We start from the raw sequence: 6,000 nt of genomic DNA, 5'->3' as shown, positions 1-6,000 counted from the left end.
TATATATATATATATTGTACATATATTTATATAATATATAAATATATTTATATAATATTGTACATATTGAACATTTATAGAGTGAAAAAGGTATAGTACCATCCTCAAAGGGTGACAACGTTTTTATCCAAGAGATGGGTGTTAGGCAGAAGGAGTATTGAAGATACAGACAACAAGACATGACTGAAGTTGTAAACTTGCAATACTTTTCCTAAAAAATTGTTTTGATTGGAGTTTGGCTCTACCATATGGTTCAGTGGTAGTATAATTTTGATGTTATTTCGACATATTATTTCATATCTTGTGTTTGTAAGTGTTTGTACATGAAGACATGGAGGTTTACATTTGCGCCTTTTTATTGTACATTTTTTTTTTTGGTCTAATCAGATTTTTTCCCACTAGCCACAAGCTTTGCTTTTCACTTTTCTATTGTCAAAGCCACTCCTCCCCCAGGTAATATTCTCTACCAGGCTGATGACCCAACAATATCCTCAGAGGAGGTGTGATTAATGCACATTCTAATCCATCAAGTAAATCCCTGCCACCAGCCATAGCACTTCCCCCCTTGCTCCCGTAAATTGCCTCAGTTGCTCAAATCGTACTTTTAGTTAACATCTCGTCTTTTCCGAACATACGGCTTTTCCTTTCTCTCCTCTGGGGGAGCATATGCTGAATAAGCAAGGCTAAATTTATCTTTTATTAATTATTGGTTCTGAAAAAGTACAGAGCAGCTTAAAGTCTGACAGTTTACAATTTCTGTCCTTTAAAAAGTGACACATTAATGGCATATTGTGTGAGTAAGTAGGACACAGAAGTGTTCCTTTTGCTCGGGGAGCAGCATGGGAAACCTTCTGTGCCATGTCGGAATAATACGTTTATTGGACAGGAATCTATATTTATATATTCTGAGGATTTCACTTTTACTGTGTTTGCTCTTCTATGTTTTTATGTTTTGTATTTTTAATGTCTTTAATAAAATATGATATTTTTTACACAATTTTAAGTCTCTGTGAAGGTCCTATAAGTGCCTAAAAAGCCCTTCGTGACTTCCAGCTCTTAGCCTTTTGGCTTCGGAACTGTCTCTTTTGTCTACAATGTGTTTGCTCTTCTTGTCGTATGCAGTGTTTCGAAAAATACATGTTTAATATTCATAGTATGAGGTCAGAGTCTCCAACAAATTGTAGTTCGTATAATGTATTTTTTGCTTGAAATACTCATTTAAAGTGGAATAATGGTAAAAGACAACTCTAAGAAGACAGTAGATCAGTAGGAGTGGAGAGAGATGGGAGATATGAACATATTTCAAGCTGCAACAGTTTTTCCGTAAAAATAAAGATATAGACCCCATTCACACTGGATCTGTTGCCTTGCCTTACCATCCATTTCTTAATGGATGGTAAGGCAAGGGCAACTAAAAATGAATGTGTGTGAATGAGGACAGTTCACACCACAGCATTGCATTGCATTGCCGTACGTTGCACTGAAATAGAAGTAGAGCAGTAGTGCAACGTGTCAAAAACATGTGCTAACACAATGTATCACAAGCCATTACAGTGAAGTATGTCCACTCAGGACATGTTACTTCACATAAAGCTTGCCAAAAAAAAAAGAAAAAAGCCCCACCAATAGTATTATTTGGTTTGTCCCAACACATCTTGATCTACCTGTAAAAGTGGAAACAAAATATAAAAAAGACCTGCAAAATAAAAAAAGAAACTATCAGGCCTAAAATGTGGAATATAACATGGGTGCAAAAATTGAAAAAAGGGCCTCAGTCATGAAGGGGTTAATTGAATACATTTATTAAAGAGGAGCTTCACTCTTCACTTCACTTTATTCCCATCTAATGATTGTCCTTGTGTGGGATTAATAAAATATGCTTACTAGTCCATAGAGTCTAACGTTGTCCACCTTGAAGCTAACGTTTACCTTGTGCTGCTGTGCTCCCACGCGGTCACCTTGAGGTTATTTGGTGTGTCCACACATGTCGTGGGGCTCTGTTAGATATTTTGGAGCTGGCTGAGAGCTACGACACGTCTGCAGACATGTGGAACCTGCACATGCACAGAAATGTTGGGTGTCTAAGCCAAGTCCCAAACACTTGGAAGGTCACTTCTAGGTGTTTGGAACCCAGTGAAGATCAGTGGCACGTCTGCGCAGATGAGGGATCTCGCTGCCCCCACTGAAGTACTGCCTCCTGGTATGTATGAAATAGACATCTCATAAGGCATTGGAGGATGATTCTATGTCCTCCTCCTTTAGGTGAGTAATCAGGAAGTGGAGGACTGCTCCCCTCTATAAAAAAAAAATATTAATTTCTCCTAGCTAGCTGTATTTTAAGGAGAGGCGAGGATGGAGGTGGGGTGAAGGTCACCTTTAACCCCAATACAGTTACCAGAATACAATTTTTTTTTAGAATTATCCTTTAAAACAAAGTTGCTGGGTGACAAGTCCTCTTTGGACATTTCTGTGGTCACAACATCCTCCACCTTTCTTGTTGTGCAAGTTTCAGAAAGGAGGCAGCAAGGCAAGACTAGAGGCATTGTGTACTTGTTTGTAACTACCAAGGCTTTACCGCTGGATTTTAGAGTGTGTGTTTTAATGGCTTTACGATTGTACTGCCAGGGATCTCAGAGAATGATAAGAATGCAATTTAATCTCTCTCTATGCTGTTATTGAAAGAGGAGAAATGATACAGTTCTGTGCGGCTTAAAAAGAAATTGAAAGGTAATATGGCTTTGTAAGCTTTAAAAAAAATACATTGTTGGTGTCAGAAAACATAAATGACTTTACACAATCCCAAGGTTTAGTGCAACTAGGCTTTGTGTTTTAAGTGGAACTCCAGGCAAAGCAAGGTAATCACGTTTGCTTTTCCTAGCCAGAAAGCCCTTCGGTTTGTGCCTCTCTGAAGCTAGTTTCACTTTGTACCTAGAGCCTATCTTCATTGACTAGAGGGCTAAGCTCAACCAAACTCTATATCCTTGTCCAGTGAGAGTTCCCTTATTGGTCACATATGTGCTCTCTCTGGACAGCTGAGGCTTATCCTTGAAGTTGGGCCCTTATTCACAAAGCTAAACTAGTTTTAGAAAGGCACATATAAGAGTTTTACACCTTAGTGATTACTCTTAGGCAGGACTTGTACTCTTATATCTAAGATATATCTAAAAGCAAAACTTTTGCTTCCTTTGACCCCCGCTAAGGAGACTCATGGTTTCTATTTGTCCTGGTGACCATTGTGGCTGGGACTCAAAGTGAGGGAAAGCGAACATTTTAAGTTGTCACCAGAACCAAAATGGTGTGGGGATTCCCCAACTTTGGAGTTCTTGGCTTGTCTTGGCTTGTCTATAGTTGCCTTTCCCAACTGGGGTGCACTCTGGTTTTGTCAGGGTTGCTGTCAAGATTAAATTACAATTGTGTAATCTTTCAGCAAACCAGCCTGAGGAAATGTTTTTTCACATCATCATGATAACAGCCAAGGTGCTGTGCTGGTTGGTCACCAATGTCCTAGCAACCAGTATTGTCATTGTGTGTTAGGACAGAGGCAGCCAGCAATGATGGCTGCATGGCATTTCCGAGGGAGTGTTTCCTGTTGGTGACAACAAGGGACCATGCCAGTGCAATGTATGACTTTTTTTTTTTTTCATTTAAAAGTTTTTATTTTGTTGAACATATCAAACATATCAAAGGCATACATTGTGATCACACATAGCACATATAACTTAACACATATCATCTGACATCATATATCATTCAGGCGATTTGCCGCGCAACGGTTAGGCAGCTAGGCTAGGCCAATGCACATTACAATGTGGACCTCTCATTTGGCATGTCCTGGTAAATACGGTCACAGTGCTACACATTGAGAACATCTTGTGGTTTGTGCAATGTATGATGAAACAGACACTTGTAGTCTCCATCAGAAGCCCGTGGGGTAGGGCGACTATACAGGCGCCCAGTTGGGAGACAGGGACAGAGCAGTGTCTCCCCTAAACAAGGACTTGCATGGCAGGATCACCATGTATTAAAATATTGAAAACAGGGCTGTAGCTACCATGGGTCGAGTGAGGCACTCACCTCATGCGCAGCTGAGAGGGAGCGCAGCCAGGGCCGGCTTAGCTGCGCCCCCTTGCCCCTATTGGCCGCCTGGGGCCCATTTTGTTGGCCGCCTGGAGCCCCTGCAGCCACGGCTCGGCAGGGAGAAGAGGGGCAGCACAGGCTACAGCTTCCCCTCGGACACCTCTGCTCTCCCCCACCAGTATGGGCAGAGGCAGCGAGGATCTGATGAGAAATGGAGCACTGCAGCCGGTGGGGGGGGGTGGGGGGGGGATAAGAGAGGGAGAGGAGGGTGCTGTCATCCAGGATGGCCGAGTGGTGAGGAGAGAGCTGCTCGGATAGGATCTGACAGACGGTGGCTCTCTCTCTCTCCTCACCGCTCGGCCGGCTTCAGTGCTATTTTGAATTTGGCCACCATACTGGAGGTGGGGCGCATGACATCACGCGTCTGTTATGTTGCCTCGGGACGCAAAAGGAGCTAGCTACGGCTCTGATTGAAAATGACTTTTGAAATGACATTAACATGAGAACGATTGTATGTGACTTTGATTTGGTTTGCATCTACTTTACTGTTCTGGCAACCAATCCACCTTGAGTATCTAAAGAAAGTTAAATGGACAGAAGGTTCTCTGTAGCAGAAGAGTTGTATATATTTTAAGACCAGCCTGACGCTCCACATGTCATCCTATCAGAAAGACACAACTCTCCCTGGCTTAGTGTAATTCTGTTCCCAGCTATTAAAATGTGTCCCCTTGGTACGAGGAACATTCTGGAATGTTCTCTTTGTGCTAGAAAGCTTCCTCTTGTAAACAGCAATATTCACAGCATACTCCAAAAGTCCTTGTCACTGTGATTACATAGGCAGTACTTTTTGTCCTGTGCAAAACTATGGCAGCTGAAAATAAAAATAATAGTAATAAGTGGGCACCAATTTTTTTTCCAGTGACAGGAAAAACATTTTGGATGGTGCTTGTAAAAGCTTTTGAAAACAACTCTTTGAAACACTTTGACAAGATCAATGCTGCACTGGCCAGTCATTTGACTTTATTTTTCCATGTCCTCAGTGGAGACAGCTTGACACCATCAAGACTAATTTAGCCGAGTCTCTAAATCACCAAGAAGGCAGCCTCTCCCTTTGTAACTAATAATGAGCTCCGGAAGGGCCCACCTTTCAGATAGTCTTAAATGTTTCTTAAGGCAGATCAATATGTTTACAGCTTTCTTGTTTAATCTCATGACAAGTTGTAATGAAGCTTCTCCCGCCAGGAGTAGTGTAACCAGTTTTCTGATTCCTAACTGATTATTTATTTAAATGCGCCAATTGTATGAGCATCCCTGAAGATTTGCTAAGAGCAGGAGAAAAAAAATGATGTTGAGACATTTATCTAAAATGAGAACATTATTTATTGGAGGGAACTTTGTCCTTGACTGTTTTACTTGATCATGGTTGGTCAACTTGAGGACCTGATGTTCATCATGCCATGAACACTTTAAGGTTCCAAAGCATGGCAAGCCAATTAGGCCAATAGTTTACAGTCTTTGATTGCGGCAAGGAAGTAATCAGTAGAACTATCAGAGGGTTGCTGAGTGTTGAGTGCTGGCAGTTAATATAAAAAGGTATTATACGCAGAGTAAATTTGTTGCACAATTCCAATTATTCTTTAAGACCAGTGGCAGCAGGCTGAGTCTAGCCAGGATGGCGGAGTTGTATGCCCTAGATTCAGATGTTATACTAAAGGTTGTCCTCTAGGGGGACGTGCTGAGAGGGCTGGAGGCTTGGAGGTAACAAGCCCAGCTGAAGCTAGGTGGCTTGTTAAGGCCTCTACAAGAACTCCCAGCCTCCTAAGGAAGCAGCTCCACGCTAGAACCAGACTGTGTGTCTGGAAGACTGGGGAGCAGATCACCTGTGTGGTGAAGATGAGCCTGTGTGGCCAATTGAGGAGAAGC

General features: G+C 41.9%; 1 protein-coding gene across 1 annotated transcript in view; it reads left to right on the top strand.

The window, feature by feature from the left end:
* The window catches only part of CDH13 (cadherin 13), a 557,182-nt gene that overhangs the window by 240,176 nt on the left and 311,006 nt on the right, over positions 1–6,000 (top strand). The gene's annotated exons all lie outside the window — the stretch shown is intronic.

This window comes from Nanorana parkeri, unplaced genomic scaffold (genome assembly GCF_000935625.1).
Source record: "Nanorana parkeri isolate BGI_ZX_2015 unplaced genomic scaffold, ASM93562v1 scaffold216, whole genome shotgun sequence".
Lineage (NCBI taxonomy): Eukaryota > Metazoa > Chordata > Amphibia > Anura > Dicroglossidae > Nanorana > Nanorana parkeri.
This window is presented reverse-complemented; position numbering and strand designations above follow the sequence as displayed.